We start from the raw sequence: 20,995 nt of genomic DNA, 5'->3' as shown, positions 1-20,995 counted from the left end.
TAAGCTCCCCACCCCTCCAAATCGGAACTGCTATTTGTATTCAATACTTGCTGCTTTGTCTCACAACAGGATTTATTAATTTTTAGATTTTATGTTGTCTATAAGTATTTGCACATTCCATGCATTGATGGTAAGTGGAATCACCTTTGCAAAAGTGTGAGTTTGTGTTTGTGTGTGTGTGTATGTGCACACATGTGTGTGTATGTCTGTGTGTTTCAACCATGGAGTAGGATCCCTGCTCCTATGGTAAGCAGAAGGAGGAGGAAGAGGAGGAGGAGGAAGAGGAGGAGGAGGAAGAGAAGGATAAGGAAGGTTAATTAGACAATTTTTAGGGCACCTTTTCTAACGATCTCCTCACTGCAGAAGGTGAGAAATGTGATAATTAAAAAATGCTGCTGATATACCTATGGGGCTGCCAAACCCCATTGCTGCTTCTGTCCAGGGGAAGATAATTTTATGGTCTTAGGTGTCTATGTGCAGGGTTGTGACTACAGCTCTCAGTATATTCACACCTGCTGTTTCATCATTTGCCTGTTGCCACAGGGCTTTGAGATAGATTTTAAAAAAGTGAACGTGTGGGTAATACCTTTTGACTGTCACATAAATTGCATTTAAGTCAGAGTTGCATGAAGTAATGGGACTCACTTTTTCTTCCAGATTTCATGGAGGCCAGTGGTTAGACAAAAGTCAATATGCCTGGTGATGATTCAGAATGAAGTACATGAACTTGCTATCTTCAATGTCTGATCAAGTTCTCAGCACTCTATAGTACCTGCTTCCACTGCATTCATAGCTAATTGAGACGAATTGTTCACATCTGCCTATTTCACCAGGAATGTTTTCATATGATTTGATTACATACCCCTCTAACCAACCAAAGGGTATGATGCCCAATGATTACCTTCAGTTTGATTTATTTTATGTGCTACAATTTTGTGGCCACAGGTGAGAGCTGGGTTCCATGTGGATATCGAAGGCAGAAATCATCTTCCTTAACTTCCTGCCTTAATTTCCATTTTTTTTAAAGTCCTTAGCTCCTAGTATATAAGTACATGGTATGATAATAATAATAAAGATAACATTTATATGGTACCCACTATGTGCCAAATACTTTTAAAATATAATTTCATTTGATCCTCAAAACAACCCTGGGAGATACATGATTTTACTATCCCCAATTTACATTTGAAGAATCTAAGGCAAATAGAGCTTAAGTCGGGACTTGTCCAAAGTCATATGGATAGTAAGTGTCTGAGGTTCAATGTGAATTCAAGTCTTTCTGACTCCAGGTCTGGTGATCTCTCCACTGTGCCAAGTACCTAAGACTGAGGCTTCTTTCCTGTTTTTAAAGCATTTCGACATATGAATATTCTCCAAGCTCAACTTGGGAGATAGTAAACTCTAATTTTGTTTTGAACTTATAATCACCATGTTCTTACTTGTGTTTATTCAACCCCCTCTTGCTGAAACTCATTTATGTAAATATATTCTTATTCCTTTCTCCTTGTCCAAAAAGACATTCTAGGTAGGATCTTCTATATAACAAAAAAAATATTTTGGATCCATGTAATGGGAACCTTGCTTAGCAATCTGTACTTGTCTCTGGATTATTTCGTTGATAATTATGGAAAACAATAACATGTGAACTAGTGAACATGAGCTCTGAGTGAAGATTAAATTGTTTACTGCATCTATATTTACTACTTTAGAATGTGGAGACTGGTTCAGGTGCTCTATATTTCAGCAAAGGACAAGATCAATAGTATCTTTACGCATTTTTGGGGAGTGCTATTTGTGAATCTTGTTAACCTGATCAATAAATCCCTCTCTTCAGGTTCCAAATGATCAACTGCTTTATAAATAATGGGCAACCCCCTACCAAGCTTAGCTCAAGTAATATTTGAATAAAGAAGTGTCACAAACCACCATGCAAGGCCTTAAATAAAATAAGCATCAGTGAGTTTGCCAGTCTCCATTTCAAGAGCTCTGATATGTAAATTCCCAAAGTCAAGGCTGCTAGGAACCTCAGGATCCACAGAGAACAGAAGGAGATTGTGGATGTTTCACATTTGTGCCACTCTTTCGTTGTGGCCTTGAGTTCTGAAATCCAGGGAACTGTGGAGGACTAGTGAAACAACATCTCTCCCTTACCTCCAAGTGTCATGAGACTGATTTCAGTAACTCTGTTCTTGTACTTTGCCTTGAACACAAACGTATACTGACTGTACTGCAAAATATCATCCCAATAAATATGTCTTCAGATATAATTTATGCTAAGGCTATCTTCCTCCTCCACCTCTGTTTTCATTATAGAATCCCTTCAAAATCACTAATTTTTAAGAAAAAAAGCCTATTATGACCAGTTTCCAGCTAAAATTCCCATTTAGTATGATCTTGTCCTTTTCTACATTTATTTGTGTAAACATAGCTTGCAAAACTTTATTATTCCACACACTCTCAGGAGGAAGAGGAAGGGGAGAAAGAGCAGAAGAAAGAGGAGGAGAAGGAGAAGTAGAAGAAGAAGAAGGAGAAGGAGGAGGAGAAGAATAAAAAGGAGAAGAAGGAGAAGGAAAAGAAGAAGAGGAAGAAGGAGAAAAGGTGGAGGAGGAGGTGGAAGGGAAAGAGGATTTGCCTAGACAGGAGGCCACATTGAGCTTAGAGGAGTTATAAAACAAAATCTCATTTTTACTTGAAAATAGAGAAAGCTCTTTTAAACTGTTGACATTAAGAAGAAAAAAATACAGGAAAGAAGTTCTTTTCATTTAGATTCCTTTAAAAATGAGGAACAATCTTAGATTTGATGGTCTTGAATGGTCAAGATAAGAAATCTCAATAAGAACACTTAAACAAGCTGGCTAGATTTGGAGGGGAGACTATACAGACAGCACCTCTAAAGATGAATGATTTTTAACGTGAGCATTTCCTTTATCTTAATGCATCCAGGACAACAGAAGGCAGATGCTCCATGATTATTTCTGATTCAGCAATGGGAGAATGTTGTTTGTTGCTCCAATTTACTGAAGCTTTAGAAAAGCGACCATCACCAAAGCACATTCTCCTTCTCTGCACCAAGTTAATCATCATTACTTCCATTTCTGATCACTCCAGGAAGAAAAATTGCAGATGGTAAGGGAATAGGTCATATGCTTAAAAAAAGAAGCTGGGCTCCAATTGGACTACTTGGTACTAGTGAAATGAGTAGAGATGAAAAGTGATAATTCATTAAAGGAAAGAGAAGTTATATCTGTCTTTGTTTTACATAAATTGTCATCAAATAAATAAAACATGAGATATGCATTCCTCTCAGCTTCCACTTTCAACTTTTCCTCTTAATGTTTATAGGAGAGAAAGAAAAAGTCCAAGAAAATGATGGAGAAAAGCTCTTTGTTTTATTAATTTTTTTTCATTTTGGCTGCCTCTGGGGTATTTACTGGAAAGTTTTAGCGAAACTGTCATTGCATGGTAGTAACTTTGAAAATCATTTTGTTTTTAATTTAGTGCTCAAGTTTCTGGTTGACTTCAGGTTCAAGGGGAAACAATACTAGAAATACAAGCCATCTAAGGGTTTGCCCATCATTTTATAGGCCTGAACCCATAGAAACTTGTATTTGAGTGTTGTATTGTTGTAGTAAAGCACAAGGAAAGAATGTTAGCTCTACATGCAGTTCTGAGTTTATTTGCTACCATTGATAGTTATTGTGTGACTTTGTACGTTTACTTGCCCTCTTTAGCCCTTAATTCCTCATCTGTGCAATCGAGAGTTGGTGCAGATGGCCTCTGAGGTCCCATCTAGTTTCAAATTCTATGAACATGTTATATTTCTCTGTTCATTGCAAGTTTCATATTATGAGAAGCAGATAGGTAGATGACAGAGATACATAAGTAGAGAGATAGATGATAGATAGATAGATAGATAGATAGATAGATAGATAGATAGATAGATAGATAGATAGATAGATAGATAGGTAGGTAGGTAGATAGATAGATAGATAGATAGATAGATAGATAGATAGATAGATAGATAGATAGATAGATAGATAGATAGATAGATAGATAAATAGATAGATAATCTGTAGAATACATGATCTTTGCAAAAATTCATAGTGGAAAGCAAATGACTGGCAAAAATTTTTGTTGAGTTGCCTTTCAATTGTGCTCAACTATTTGTGATTACATTCAGAATTTTCTTGGCAAAGATATTGGAGTGGTTTGCCATTCCTTCTCCAGCTCATTTGACAGATGAGCAAACTGAGGCAAGCAGAACTAAGTGATTTACTAAAGGTCATAAGCTAGTAGGTGTCTGAGGACAGATTTGTACTCAGGAATATCAGTCTTTCTGACTCTAAGCTCTGCATTCTGTCCTCTGTACCACAAAGTTGCCCTAGGGGAAGTTGCCCTTAACAATTTAAAAAATTTGTATGATTGAGTCAATGTTAAATCTTGCTATTCAGTCTGCACCCTGGTATACATGAAAAACTTCCTACCTAAGAGATAGTGAGGAATTCCTCTCTTTTGAACAACTTGAAAATATGTTGTCCACTGCTGAATATTGCACTCACTTAAAATGCTGGGTTATAAGTCCATACAGTCACACCAGATTTAAATTATATGCAGCAACCACCAAAATTATTTGGTAGTCACTAAGAAATAGAGTGGCAGATCAGTGGAATATGTTAGGTACACAAAACACAATAGTCAATGAGTATAATAATGTACTGTTTGATAAACCAAACATCCCAGCATCAGGTATAAGACCTCATAATTTGACAAAAGCTGCTCAGAAAACTGGGAAATAGTGCAGCAGAAACTGAAAATAAACCAATATCTTCCACCTTATACCAAAATAAAGTCTAAATGGTTACATGGTTTAGATATAAAAACTGATACCATAAGCAAATTAGAAAAGCAAATAGTAGTTTGCCAATCGAATTTATAGAGAAGGTAGTAATTTGTGACCAAATAAGAGATAAAGAGCATTTATGAAAAGCAAAATGGGTAATTTTTATTATATTACATTGAAAAATTTTTGCACAAACAAACCCAAGGCAACCAAGATTAGGGGGTAAATAGCAAACAGGAAAAACATTTGTACACCCAAGTATCTCTGATAAAGGCCTCCTTTCTAAAATATATAGAGAACTGAGTCAAAGTTGTAAGAATACAAGTCATTCCTCAATTAATAAATGGTCAAAGGACATGAACAGGCAGTTTTCAGGGAAAAATAATAAAGCCAACTACAATCACATGAATAAAAGCCCCAGAAGCAGAGATTCACTTTAAAAGCCAGGAAAAGAACAATCACTAAGAGCAAGAAGCAAATCAGAAAAGCAATGACCACAGAATCTTACTATGATAACAGAGAAGATCAAAATATGAATTCAAAAGAGGACGGCATTAACAGTGCACTCACATCTGAAAGGCACCACAGGCAATGAAATACTATCATTATTAATCATATATGCACCAAGTGGTATAGCACCTAAATTCTTAGGGGAGAACTTAAGGGAGTAGCAGAAAGAAATAGATAGCAACACTGTAGTAGTGGGGGGGGGGGAACTAAACCTCCTATTCTCTGAAGTTAAGAAATTTATTTTTTTTAATTTATTTATTTAACTTTTAACATTCATTTTAACACAATTTTGGGTTACAAATTTTCTCCCCTTTTATCCCCTCTCCCCCCCAAACACCAAGCATTCTAATTGCCCCTATGGCCAATCAGTTCTCTCTTCTATCATCCCTCTCTGCACTTGTCTCTGTCTTCTCTTTTGTCCTGTAGGGCCAGATAACTTTCTATACCCCTTTACCTGTATTTCTTATTTCCTAGTGGCAAGAACAGTACTCTACAGTTGAAACTAACACTTTGAGTTTCAACTTCTTTACCTCCCTCCCTCCCCACCCCTTCCCTTTGGAAGGCAGGCAATTCAATATAGGCCAAATCTGTGTAGTTTTGCAAATGACTTCCATAATAGTTGTGTTGTATAAGACTAACTATATTTCTCTCCATCCTATCCTGTCCCCCATTACTTCTATTCTCTTTTGATCCTATCCCTCCCCATGTGTGTCGACCTCAAATTGCTCCCTCCTCCCCATGCCCTCCCTTCCATCATCCTCCCCACCCTGATTATCCCCTTATCCCCCACTTTCCTGTATTGTAAGATAGGTTTTCATACCAAAATGAGTGTGCATTTTATTCTTTCCCTTAGTGGAATGTGATGAGAGTAAACTTCATGTTTTTCTCTCACCTCCCCTCTTTATCCCTCCACAAATAAGTCTTTTGCTTGCCTCTATTATGAGAGATAATTTGCCCCATTCCATTTCTCCCTTTCTCCTCCCAATATATTTCTCTCTCACTGCTTGATTTCATTTTTTTTAAGTTATGATCCCATCCTCTTCAATTCACTCTGTGCACTCTGTCTCTATGTGTGTGTGTGCGTGTGTGCATGTGTGTGTGTGTAAACCTACCCAGTACCCAGATACTGAAAAGTTTCAAGAGTTACAAATATTGTCTTTCCATGTAGGAATGTAAACAGTTCAACTTTAGTAAGTTCCTTATGACTTCCCTTTGCTGTTCACCTTTTCATGCTTCTCTTCATTCTTGTGTTTGAAAGTCATATTTTCTTTTCAGCTCTGGTCTTTTCATCAAGAATGCTTGAAAATCCTCTATTTCGTTGAAAGACCAATTTTTCCCCTGAAGCATTATAAGTTTTGCTGGGTAGGTGATTCTTGGTTTTAGTTCTAGTTCCTTTGACTTCTGGAATATCCTATTCCATGCCCTTCGATTCCTTAATGTAGAAGCTGCTAGATCTTGTGTTATCCTGATTGTATTTCCACAATGCTTGAATTGTTTCTTTCTAGCTGCTTGCAATATTTTCTCCTTGACCTGGGAACTCTGGAATTTGGCCACAATATTCCTAGGAGTTTCTCTTTTTGGATCTCTTTCAGGCGGTGTTCTGTGGATTCCTTGAATATTTATTTTGCCCTCTGGTTCTAGAATCTCAGGGCAGTTTTCCTTGATAATTTCATGAAAGATGATGTCTAGGCTCTTTTTTTGATCATGGCTTTCAGGTAGTACCATAATTTTTAAATTGTCTCTGCTAGATCTATTTTCCAGGTCAGTTGTTTTTCCAATGAGATATTTCACATTATCTTCCATTTTTTCATTCTTTTGGTTTTGTTTTGTGATTTCCTGGTTTCTCATAAAGTCATTAGCCTCCATCTGTTCCATTCTAGTTTTGAAAGAACTATTTTCTTCGGTGAGTTTTTGAATCTCTTTTTCCATTTGGCCAATTCTGCTTTTGAAAGCATTCTTCTCCTCATTGGCTTTTTGAACCTCTTTTGCCAGTTGAGTTAGCCTACTTTTCAAGATGTTATTTTCTTCAGCATTTTTTTGGGTCTCCTTTAGCAGGGTGCTGACCTGCTGTTCATGCTTTGACTTCATGTCTCTCATTTTTCTTCCCAGCTTTTCCTCCACCTCTCTAACTTGATTTTCAAAGTTCTTTTTGAGCTCTTCCATGGCCTGAGCCCATTGGGTGGGCTGGGACATAGAAGCCTTGATTTCTGTGTCTTTGCCTGATGGTAAGCATCGTTCTACCTCATCAGAAAGGAAGGGAGGAAATGCCTGTTCACCAAGAAAGTAACCTTCTATAGTCTTATTTCTTTTCCCTTTTCTGGGCATTTTCCCAGCCAGTGACTTGACCTCTGAATATTCTCCTCACACCCACCTTGCCTCCTGATCCTCCCAACCAGGTCTTGTGGTCTGAGATTCAAATGCTGCTCCCCAGCCTCGGGGCTTTGGCAGGGGCAGGGCTGCTATTCAGTGTGAAATTAAGTTCAAATGGTCAAGTTGGGGCAGGGCCACCTCTCAGGCTCAGTCCCCTCAGGGGGTTTATGCACAGACCTTCAACAATGGATCTAGGCTCCTGCTTGCTTGGGGAGCCCTGGTCTGCCTCTGCCTCAACTTCTCCCTCCCAAGGGGGCCTTAGTTACGGGGGCACTCCACTCCCCTCTCGACCCACCAAATAGACCCTCTCACCGACCCCCGTCACCTGTGGGTGGAAGGACCTGCGCAGCCAATGGAGATCCCATCCCTGAAGCCTGCTCGCATCTGTTCCTCTCGGTGCTGCGGCAACGGCAGGGCTGGGCTGGGCTCTGCATCCACAGTGTGATGGACCTTTTGTGAGAGGTTTGCAGGTCCCTCTGGAATAGAAATCTCCTTCACTCCACTGTTCTGTGACCTTGCTGCTCCAGAATTTGCCGTGAGTTACTTTATACAGATGTTCTGTGGGTTGTGGGTTTGGAGCTATGTGTATGTGCGTCTTTCTACTTCGCCATCTTGGCTCCACCCCTCCTGGAGTTAAGAAATTTAACTTCAAAATAAACAAGAAAGAAGTTAAGCAGGTAAGATAGATATGATAGACCTCTGGAGAAAATTGAATGGGGAGTGAAAGGATTATACCTTTTTATCAGCACTACATGGCACATACACAAAAACTGACAATGTACTAAGGCATAAAATCCTTAAAATCCAGTGCTGAAAGGCAGAAATAGTCTTTTCAGATCATGATGCAATAACATTTTTATGTAATAAAGGGCTGTGGAAACATAGACCAAACATTAATTGGAAACCAAGGAATCTAATCCTAAAGAATGAGTGGGTCAAACAAGAAATCATAGAAACAATAACTTCATTCAAGAGAATGAAAATAATGATACAATCTCCCAAAAGAGCTGTAGCAAAAGTAGTTCTGAGGGGAAGTTTTATATCTGAGTACTTACATGTATAAAACAGAGAAAGAGGAGATCAATGAATTGGGTGTGCAACTGAAAAAGCTGGACAAAAGGACAAATTGAAAATCTACATTTAAATACCAAATTAGAAATACAGAAAACCAAAGGAGAGACTGAATTAAGAAAATGATAGAAATAATAAATAAAACTAACAGCAACATTTAGAAAAAAAAACAATAAAATTGATAAACCTTTGGTCTATTTATTTTTTAATAAAAGAAGAAAACAAAATTACCAGTATTAAAAATGAAAAGGATGACCTCACTTACAGTGAAAAGAAACTTAAGAAAATAATTAAAAATCATTTTTCCCAACTGTATGCCTATAAATTTGATAAACTTAGGGAAATGGATGAATCTTTATAAAAAATGCCCCAGAATAAAATAAGAGGAATCAAAATACTTAAATTAAAACCTCAGAAAAAAAAATTGAACTAGCCATCAATAAACTTCCTAGTAAAAAATCTCCAGGACCAGATGAATTTACAAGCAAATTGTATCAAACATTTAAAAAACAGTTAATTCCCAAACTACATAAACATTTTGGGGAAATTGGAGAAGAAGGAGTCTTACCAAATTCTTTTTATGATTCACATATGTTTATGAATACCTAAACATGGTGTTTATACATGGAAAATCAAAAAAAGAAAGAAAGAAAATTATAGACCAATTTTCCTAATAAATATAGATGCAAAAATTTTAAATAAGATGATAGCAAAAGGATTACATCAACTTATCATGAGAATAATACACTTTCATCAGGGAGGATTTACACCAGAAATGCAGGACTGGTTCAATATTAGGAAAACTATGAATGTAGTTGACCACATCAACAAAAAAACTAGCAGAGGGGATGGAGCCAAGATGGTGAAGTAGAAAGACACACATATGCTAGCTCCAATCCCACAGCCCATAAATTATCTGTAAAGAAGAAATCCCAACAAATTCTGGAGCAGCAGAAGCCACAGAACAATGGAGTGGAGATTACTATCCCAGAGAGACCTGAGAAACTGACCCAAAAGGTCTGTCATGCACCAGACCTGGAGGATCGCCCAGTCCTGCCTTGGCTGCACGGCAGATAGAGGAGCAGATCAGAGCAGGCTTCAGGGACAGAATCTCCAGCAGCCACGCGGGTCCCTCCACCCACAGGTGGCAAAGGTCAGTGAGAGAGTCTCTTTGGCTGGCTGAGAGGCGAACGGGGTTTCTCCATAACTCAGGCCCCCTCGGAAGGCAGCAGCTGAGGCAGCAGCAGACAGGGGCTCCCAAAGCAGGCTGAAGCCCTGATCCATTGTCGAAGGTCTCCTCCTAAACCCCCTGAGGGAACTGAGCCCCGTGAGGCGGCCCTGTCCCTACCTGAGCACCTGAACTTAATCTCACACTGAAGAGCAGCCCCGCCCTCCCCCCCCCCCCCCCCCCGAAAGCCCTGAGTCTGGGAATCAGCATTTGAATCTCAGACCCCAAGCACTGACTGGGCAGATCAGGAAGGGAGGTGGGTGTGAAAAGGAAGCTCAGAAGTCAAGTCACTGGCTGGGAAAATGCCCATAAAAGGGGAAAAAACATAAGACCATAAAAGGTTATTTTCCTTCTTTTTTTTTAAATTTATTTTCACACAATTTTGGGTTACAAATTTTCTCCCCTTTTATCCCCTCCCCCCCCAAACCCGAGCTTTCTAATTGCCCCTGTGACCTATCTGCTCTCTCCTCTATCCTCCCTCCTTGCCCTTGTCTCCGTCTTCTCTTTTGTCCTGTAGGACCAGATAGATTTCTTCACCCCTTAACCTGTATTTCTTGTTACCCAGTGGTAAGAACATTACATTTGGTCCTAACACTTTGAGTTCTAACCTCCTTAGCTCCCTCCCTCTCCACCCCTTCCCCTTGAAAGACAGGCAATTCAATATAGGCCATATCTGTTTAGTTTTGCAAATGATTTCCATACTAGTTGTGTTGTATAGGACTAACTGTATTTCCCTCCATCCTATCCTGTCCCCCTTTACTTCTATTTTCTTATGATCCTTTCCCTCCCCATGAGTGTTGACCTCGTATTGAATTCTCCTCCCCATGCCCTCCCCTCCATCCTCCCCCCCACCCTGCTTGTGCCCCTGTCCCCCACTCTCCTGTATTATGAGATAGGTTTTCCTATCAAAATGAGTGTGCATTATATTCTTTCTTTTAGTTGAATGTGATGAGAGTAGACCTCATGTTTTTCTCTTGCCTCCCCTCTTTATCCCACCACTAATAATTCTTTTGCTTGCCTCTTTTATGAGAGATAATTTGCCCCATATAACTTCTCCCTTTCTCCTCCCAATATTTCTCTCTCACTGCTTGATTTCATTTTTTTTTAATATATGATCCCATCTTCTTCAAATAACTCTGTGCACTCTGTCTCTATGTATGTGTACGTGTGTGCATGTGTGTGTGTGTGTACTCCCACCCAGTGCCCAGATATTGAAATGTTTCAAGAGTTACAAATATTGTCTTTCCATGTAGGAATGTAAACAGTTCAACTTTAGTAAGTCCCTTATGATTTCTCTTTGCTGTTCGCCTTTTCATGGTTCTCTTCATTCTTGTGTTAGAAAGTCAAATTTTCTTTCCAGCTCTGGTCTTTTCATCAAGAATGCTTGAAAATCCTCTATTTCATTGAAAGACCATTTTGTCCCCTGAAGTATATACTCAGTTTTGCTGGGTAGGTGATTCTTGGCTTCAGTCCTAGTTCCTTTGACTTCTGGAATATCCTATTCCATTCCCTTCTATCCCTCAATGTAGACGGTGCCAGATCTTGTGCTATCCTGATTGTATTTCCACAATACTTGAATTGTTTCTTTCTAGCTGCTTGCAATATTTTCTCTTTCACCTGGGAATTCTGGAATTTGGCCACAATGTTCCTAGGAGTTTCTCTTTTTGGATCTCTTTCATGCGGTGTTCTGTGGATTCCTTGAATATTTATTTTGCCTTCTGGTTCTAGAATCTCAGGGCAGTTTTCCTTGATAATTTCATGGAAGATGATGTCTAGGCTCTTCTTTTGATCATGGTTTTCAGGTAGTCCCAGAATTTTTACATTGTCTCTCCTGATTCTATTTTCCAGGTCAGTTGTTTTTCCAATAAGATATTTCACATTATCTTCCATTTTTCGAATCTGCACGGTATCTTCTGAGATATCTGTCTTTCTCGAAAAGTCCTTAGCGTCCATCTGTACCATTCCAGATTTGAAAGATCTATTTTCTTCAGTGAGCTTTTGAATCTCCTTTTCCATTTGGTTAATTCTGCTTTTGAAAGCATTCTTCTCCTCATTGGCCCCTTGCACCTCCCTTGCCAGCTGAGTTAGGCTAGTTCTCAAGGTGCCAATTTCTTCAAGATTTTTTTGGTTCTCCTTTAGCAGGGAGCTGATCTGCTTTTCATGCTTCTCCCTCATCCCTCTCATTTCCCTTCCCAGTCTTTCCTCCACCTCTCTAACTTGATTTTCAAAATTCCTCTTGAGCTCTTCCATGGCCCGAGCCCATTGGGTGGGCTGGGACACAGAATGCTCGATTTCTGTGTCTTTGCCTGATGGCAAGCATTGTTCCTCCCCATCAGAAAGGAAGGGAGGAAGTGTCTTTTCTCCGATAAAGTATCCCTCAATAGTTTTATTTCTTTTCCCTTTTCTTGGCATTTTCTCCAACCAGTGGGCTGACCTCTGAATGTTCTCCTCACACCCACCTCGCCTCCTGGTCCTCCCAGCCAGCGTTTGGGGACTGAGATTCAAGTGCTGCTTCCCGCCTTAGAATTTTTGGTGGGGGCAGGGCTGCTATTCAGTGTGAGAATTAAGTTCAGGTGGTCAGGTCGGGGCAGGGCCGCCTCTCAGGCCCAGTTCCCTCAGGGGGTTTATGCAGAGACCTTCCACAATGGATCCACACTCCTGCCCATTTGGGGAGGCCCTGTCCACAGCCACCTCTCAGCCCCCACCTCCCGGGGGGGCCCGAGCCATGGGGGCACCCCACTCCCCTCTCAACCAGCCAAAGAGACTCTCTCACCCACCCCTGTCAGTCACCTGTTGGTGGGGGGGCCCGTGCTGCTGCTGAAGATCCCGCCTCCGGAGCCCTCTCAGATCTGTGCCTCTCAGAGCCGCGGCCGCTGCCGCTGCCGCCGCAGGTCCGGGCTGGGTTCCGTGTCTGCAGCGCGACGGACCTTTTGCGAGAGGTTTGCAAGTCCCTCTGTGGGTGGGGGGACCCGCGTGGCCGCTGGAGATCCCGTCCCCGTAGCCCTCTTGGATCTCCTCCCCTCAGTGTCGCGGCCTCGGCAGGGCCGTCCTCCGCTCCCCGTCCCAGCGCCCAGTCCAAGGCGCGAAGGACCCCCCACGAGAGGTCCGCAGGTCTCTGCGGAGCAGAAATCTCCCTCGCTCCAATACTCCATGGTCTCTGGGTGTAGAATTCGCCCTGGCTTGGTCCCCTCTAGCCGTTCTGTGGTTTGTGTGTTCAGAGCTATGTGTATGTGCGTCTTTATACCTCGCCATCTTCATAAAAGGTTATTTTCTTGGTGAACAGATATCTCCTCCCTTCCTTTCTGATGAGGAAGAACAATGCTTACTATCAGGGAAAGATGTAGAAATCAAGGCTGCTGTATCCCACATATCCAAAATAAATATACCATGGGCTCAGGCCATGGAAGAGCTCAAAAAGGATTTTGAAAATCAAGTAAGAGAGGTGGAGGAAAAACTGGGAAGAGAAATGAGAGAGATGAAAGAAAAGTATGAGAAGCAGGTCAACACCTTGCTAAAGGAGACCCAAAAAATGCTAAAGAAAATAACACCTTGAAAAATAGGCTAACTCAATTGGCAAAAGAGCTTCAAAAATCCAATGATGAGAAGAATGCTTTCAAAAGCAGAATTAGCCAAATGGAAAAGGAGGTTCAAAGGCTCACTGAAGAAAATGGTTCTTTCAAGATTAGAATGGAACAGATGAAGGCTAATGACTGTGAGAAACCAAGAAATCACAAAACAAAACCAAAAGGATGAAAAAATGGAAGATAATGTGAAATATCTCATTGGAAAAACAACTGACCTGGAAAATAGATCCAGGTGAGACAATTTAAAAATTATGGGACTACCTGAAAGCCATGATCAAAAGAAGAGCCTAGACATCATCTTTCATGAAATTATCAAGGAAAACTGCCCTGATATTCTAGAACCAGAGGACAAAATAAGTATTCAAGGAATCCATTGATCACCACCTGAAAGAGATCCAAAAAAAGAAACTGCTAGGAACATTTTGGCCAAATTCCAGAGTTCCCAGGTCAAGGACAAAATATTGCAAGCAGCTAGAAAGAAACAATTCAAGTATTGTGGAAATACCATCAGGATAATACAAGATCTAGCAGCTTCTCCATTAAGGTATCGAAGGGCATGGAATATCATATTCCAGAAGTCAAAGGAACTAGGAATAAAACCGAGAATCACCTACCCAGCAAAACTGAATATAATACTTCAGGGGAAAAAATGGTCTTGCAATGAAATTGGGGACTTTCAAGCATTCTTGATGAAAAGACGAGAGCAAAAAAGAAAATTTGACTTTCAAACACAAGAATGAAGAGAAGCATGAAAAGGTAAACAGCAAAGAGAAGTCATAAGGGACTTACTAAAGTTGAACTGTTTACATTCCTACATGGAAAGAAAATATTTTTAACTCTTGAAACTTTTCAGTATCTGAGTAGTGGGTGGGATTGCACACACACACACACACACACACATGCACGTGCAAACACACAGAGAGCACAGAGTGAATTGAATAGGATGGGATCATATCAAAAAAAAATGAAATTAAGCAGTGCGAGAGAAATATATTGGGAGGAGAAAGGGAGAAATGGAATGGGGCAAATTATCTCTCATAAAAGAGCCAAGCATAAGACTTTTTAGTGGAGGGAAAAAGAGGGGAGGTGAGAGAAAAACATAAAGTTTACTTTCATCACATTTGAATAAAGGAAGGAATAAAATGCACACTCATTTTGGTATGAAAACCTATCTTACAATACAGGAAAGTGAGGGAGAAGTGGATAAGCAGAGTGGGGGGTGATGATGGAAGGAAGGGCAATGGGAGGAGGGAGCAATTTTAAGTCAACACTCTTGGCGAGGGCAGGACCCAAAGAGAGAATAGAAGCAATGGGGAGGAGGGTAGGATGGAGGGAAATATAGTTAGTTCTGCACAACACGACTAATATGGAAGTCATTTGCAACACTACACACATAGGGCCTATATTGAGTTGCTTGCCTTCCAAAGGGAATGTGTGGGGAGGGAGGGAGGAAAAGCAGTTGGAACTCAAAGTTTTAGGAACAAGTGTTGAGTATTGTTCTTGCATACAACTAGGAAATAAGAAATACAGGCAATGGGGTGTAGAAAGTTATCTGGCCCTACAGGACAAAAGAGAAGATGGGGACAAGGGAAGGGAGGGATGATAGAAGAGAGAGAAGATTGGTGATAGGGGCAATTAGAATGCTCAGTGTTTTGGGGTGTGGGTAGGGGACAAATGGGGAGAAAATTTGGAACCCAAAATTTTGTGGAAATGAATGTTAAAAGTTAAATTAATTAATTAATTAATGAAATAAATTAAAAAAATAAAAAAAAAACTAGTAGAAAACATATGATTATCTCGAGAGATGCAGAAAAAGCTTTTGACAAAATACACCACCCATTCCTATTGAAAGCACAGGGGAGGATAGGAATAAATGGAGACTTCCTTAAAATAATAAGAACTATTAACCTAAAATCATCAACAAGTATGATATGTAATGGAGATAAACTACATGCATTTCAAATAAGATCAGGGGTGAGACAATGATGTCTGTTATCACTACCATTATTCAGTATGGTACTAGAAATGTTCACTTTAGAAATAAGAGAAGAAAAAGAAATTGAAGGAAATAGAATAGGAAAATAAGAATTGTTATCGCTCTTAGCAGATGATATGATGACATACTTAGAGAATCCTAGAGAATCAAAAAAAATTTACTTGAAATAATAAACAATTTTGGTAAAATTGCAGCATACAAAATAAACCCAAATAAATCATTTGCATTTCTTTATATTACTAACAAAATCCAACAGTAAGAGATCGAAAAATCTTCCATTTAAAGTTCCTGCAGACAATACACAATATTTGGGAGTCTGCCTGCCTAAACAAAGCTAGGAACTGCATGAACACAATTATAAAACACTTTGCTCACAATGTCACACCTAAATAATTGGAAAAATGTGAGTTGCTCATGAATAGGCCAAGCTACCATAACAGAAATTACAATTCTATCTAATTTACTTATTGAATGTCATCCCAATCAAACTACCAAAAAATATTTTCTAGAACTTGAAAAAAATAATATCAAAATTCATCTAGAAGAACAAAAAATTCAAAATATTGAGGGAATTAATGAAAAGATGTGGTAGGGAAGGTGGGTTAGGGATACCATACCTCAAATTGTATTATAAAGCAGCAATCATCAAAACCACTTGAGACTAGCTAAGAATTAAATCTTATAATAGATGTAAGAAATAGATCAGTGGAATAGGTTAGGTACTCAAGGCCTAGTAGTCAATCATTATAATAGGCGATTGTTTGATAAAATCAAGGACCCTCACCTTCTGGGATAAGAACTCACTGTTTGACAAAAACTGCTGGGAAAACTGGAAAATAGTGTGGCAGAAACTGGGCATAGACCAATGTTTGACACTTTATACTAGAATAAAGTCCAAATGCATACACAATCTAGTTATAAAAGCTGATACTACAAAAATGGGGAAGGAGAAACTTTATTTTTAGTATTTATGGAGAATGGAGAAATATATAACCAAATGAGAGATAGAGAACATTATGAAATGCAAAATTGATAATTTGATTACATTATATTGAAAGAGTTTTACACAAACAAAACCAATAACACCAAGATAAGGAGAGAAACAGAAAACTGGGGAACAAAATTACAATTAGTTTCTGTGATAAAGGCCTCATTTCTAAAATATAGAGAGAAGTCAGTCAAATTTACAAAAAAAAACCACAATTAACTGCCCATTTGATAAATGGTAAAGGGATATGAACAGCTAGTTTTCAGTGAAAGAAATTAAAGCTATCTGTAGTCCTATGAAAAAAAATGCCTTAAATCACTGTTGATTAGAGAAATGCAAATCAAAATAACTCTGAGGTACCACATCACACCTATCAGATTGGCTCATGTGACAAAACAGGAAAATGATTAATGTTGGAGAAGATATGGGAGAGTTGAAACACTAATTCATTGTTGGTGGAGCTGTGAACTGATCCAACCATTCTGGAAATCAATTTGGAAAATTTACCAAAAGGACTATAAAAATGTGCATCACGTTTGACCCACCAATACCACTTCTAGGGCTGGTTACCATAAAGATAATAAAAGTGGGGAAAGGACCCACATGTACAAATATATTTTAGCAGCTTTTTTTTGTGGTGGTCAAGAACTGGAAATTGAGGAAATGCCTATCAAATGGGGAATGACTGAGCAAGTTGTGGTATATAAATGTAATGGAATACCATTGTATTATAATGACTAACAGGTCAACTTCAGAAAAACCTGGAAAGACATATGAACTAAAGATGAATGAGTTGAACCAAGAGAATATGGTACACGGTAATAACCACATTGTGTGATAACTAACTGTGATAGATTTAGTTCTTCTCATCAGTACAAGGATCTGAGAAAACTCCAAAAGACTGATGACAAAAAATACTATCCACATTCAGAGAAGGAACCATGGAGTATGAATGCAGATCAAAGCATACAGTTTGCTCTCTTTCTTTTTTTATTTTCTTCTGTTTTTTCTTTCCTATGGTTCCATCTATTTGTTCTAATTATTCTTTACACTATGACCAATGTCAAATATTTTCAATAAGAATGTGTATGTAGAGTCTATTTCATATTGCATGCTTCTTTGGGAGGGGGGGAGGAGATGGAGGTGGAAAAATTTAAAACTCAGAAGCTTATTGAAGTGAATGTTGAAAATGAAAAACATATTAATTAATATAAAATTGCATATATATATACATATATAATAAAAATTAATATAAAAAAGTACCAACAGTTCATAAGAGTCTTACAATAGGTTTTACCCCCACTACACCCCAACAGAACATTCCCTTTCAGGATCACTGTCATGGATGAGCTTTTAACTTTGTTTAATGTCATGGATTCCTTTTATAGTCTTATGAACCATATGTTCCCATCTCAAAATGATGTTTTTAAATGCATAAAATAATATATAGTGAACTGAGCCAAGACAGTGGAATAAAAGCAGGTACCTGCCTGAGTTCTAATCTCAGTCTCCTCAAAATACCTGTAAAAATGACTCTAAACTAATTTCAGAGCAGTAGATGACACAAAATAATAGAGTAAAACAGATTTCCAGTCCAAAACAATCTAGAAAGCCAACAAGAACAGTCTATTGCACTGGACTGGGAGTGGAGCTCAGTGCAGCATGGCCCATACTGTCCCAGATGGGACTGTAGACGGCCTCATGGCACTAAATAAATGGCAGCTTTATTGATTTTCAGACTTCTTAACCAACAAACAACAAAGACAGCTTAAAAGGTGAGTGAGAAACTTGCTCACTTGGGTGAGAAGGTGGTCCGGCCCCATCCCTAGCCCAAGCCACAGCCCCCGTCCCCATCCCAGCTTCAGACTAGTGGCAGACACTGCTTCAGTGACAGCTTCTTCTAGAGCTCTTGGCCTACATATGGTGGTGAAATGGAGTAGTTGATCAGGGTTACATTCCTGGGTGGCAGTTCTGTGATGAGGAGAAGTTCTGGAGTGGCAGACCTAGTGGCAGCTGTAGAAAAGGCATTCTACTCACAGTTTCAGTTCAGAAAAGAGTGCTTGTGGTTGCTCACAGACCAGAATACAGGCAAGGAGAGGAGTAACCACCTCTTCTTTGCTCACCCCACTTTGTAAGAATGAGAATTTATATCTCCTGACAGATATCTGAAAATAAGTTTACAAAACCCCTGAAACTTGAGAAAATACACCTCCACTTAACAAAGGCTCAAGAGTAAAAAAAAAAAATGGCTGGAAAGAATGACTAAAACAGAGAAAAATAAACCTATAGAAGTTTGCTTTCTTTCTGAAAAAATATTTTCTTACATCCTTGGGGAAAAGAAAGATCAAAACATACAACTAGAGGAAGACAGCAAGGTCAACATTCATACATCCACAGCCTTCAAGAAAAATATGAAATGGTTTCAGGACATGGAAGGACTCACAAAGGATTGTGAAAATCAGGCAAGAGAATTACAGGAAAAATTGGGAAGAAAAATGAGAACAATTGAAGAAAGTCAAGAAAAATGAGTGAACAGCTTGCTTAAGGAACCGACAAAGATGCTAAAGAAATTAACACCTTAAAAATTAGACTAACCCACATGGCAAAAGAGGTCCAAAAAGTCAGTGAGGAGAAGAATGCCTTAAAAAGCAGAATTATTCAAATGAAAAGGAGGTCCAAAAGCTCACTAAAGAAAATAATCTCTTCGAAATCATAATGGAGCAAATGAAAGCTAATGACTTTATGAGAAATCAAGAAATCATAAAACACAACCAAAACAATGAAAAGATTTTGGACTACCTGAAAACCATGATAAAAGAAAAATAAATAAAAACCAGTCATGATGCTTTAGAAATCATCTTTCAGGACTTTTTCAAGGAAAACTTTCCTGATATTCTAGAACCAGAGTGTGAAATAGAAATGGAATGAACCCACTGATCACCTCATGAACAAGATCCCAAAAGAAAGACTCCTAGCAATATTGTAGCAAAATTTCAGAGTTCCCATGTCAAGGAGAAAACATTATAAGCAGTTAGAAAGAAATAGTTCAAATGTTGTGGACACACAACTAGGATAACACATCATTTAGCAGCTTTTACACTAAGGGATCAAAGGGCTTGGTATATGATATTCGAGAGGTCAAAGGAGTGATTAAAACAAAGAATGACCTACTCAGCAAAACTGAGTATGAAATTAAGGGAAAAAATGGAATTTCAATGAAATAGAGCACTTCCAAGCATTCTGGTTGAAAATACCAGAGATGAATAGAAAATTTGACTTTCAAATACAAGAATCAAGAGAAACCTGAAAAGCTAAATAGTAAATACAAGCCATAAAATACTCTTTAAGGACTATTTACATGCCTACAAGGAAAGATGATATTTGTAACTCATGAGATCTTTCTCAGTATTAGGTTAGAGAGAATGTATATGTATGTATGTGTATCTATCTATCCACACATATACACATATTCATGTATGTGAATATATGTTTGTATATATATGTATGTGTGTATGTGTGTATACATATATACAGAGATATCTATATGGATCTCTCTCTATTTTTCTGTGTGTATATATGTATATATGCACATATATATTTGTATACATATGTATATATCTTTATATATAGATATAGATATCTACATCTCTTTCTCTCTCTCTCTCTCTCTCTCTCTCTCTCTCTCTATATATATATATATATATATATATATATATATATATATATATATATATATATATATATATATGCATACACACACACACACACACATATACAAGAGGGCACAGGGTGAACTCAAAAGAAGGGAGAATACCTAAAAAGAAAATCAAGTGTTGAGAGGAGTGTACTGGGAGCAAGAGAAAGGGAGAAGTAGAATGTAGTAAATCATCTCATGTAAAAGAAGCAATAAAGAGTATTTACACTGGAAGGGAAGATGTAGATGAGAAGGAACAAATAAGCCTTACTCTCATTGAATATAGCTTAATGAGAGAGTGACTCACATTCAATTGGGTATGGAAATCTATCTTACCCTGCAGGAAGGCAGAGGGGAAGGGATAAGAGAAAGAGGATAGTAGAAGGGACAGAAGATTGAGTTAAGGGTTAATCAGAAGCAAATACTATTGTGGGGGACAGGTCAAGGAAGAGAATGGAATACATGGAAGGCAGGATGAGATAGAGGGAAATGTGGTTCATCTTTGCAATATGATTGTTATGGCAGTGTTTTGCATGGCTACACACATATGACCTATATCGAATTTCTTCCTTTCTCAGTGAGAGTGGGTGTGAGAGAGGAAGGAAGAGAATGTGTAAGTCAAAGCTTTAAAAATGAATGCTGAAAATTGTTTTTGCATGCAACTGGAAATAAGGCAATTGGATATAGAAATCTATCTTGCCCTACAGGAAAATA

Source organism: Notamacropus eugenii, chromosome 6 (genome assembly GCF_028372415.1).
Source record: "Notamacropus eugenii isolate mMacEug1 chromosome 6, mMacEug1.pri_v2, whole genome shotgun sequence".
NCBI lineage: Eukaryota > Metazoa > Chordata > Mammalia > Diprotodontia > Macropodidae > Notamacropus > Notamacropus eugenii.
The sequence above is the reverse complement of the archived record's forward strand: the minus strand, read 5'-3'. Positions refer to the sequence as shown.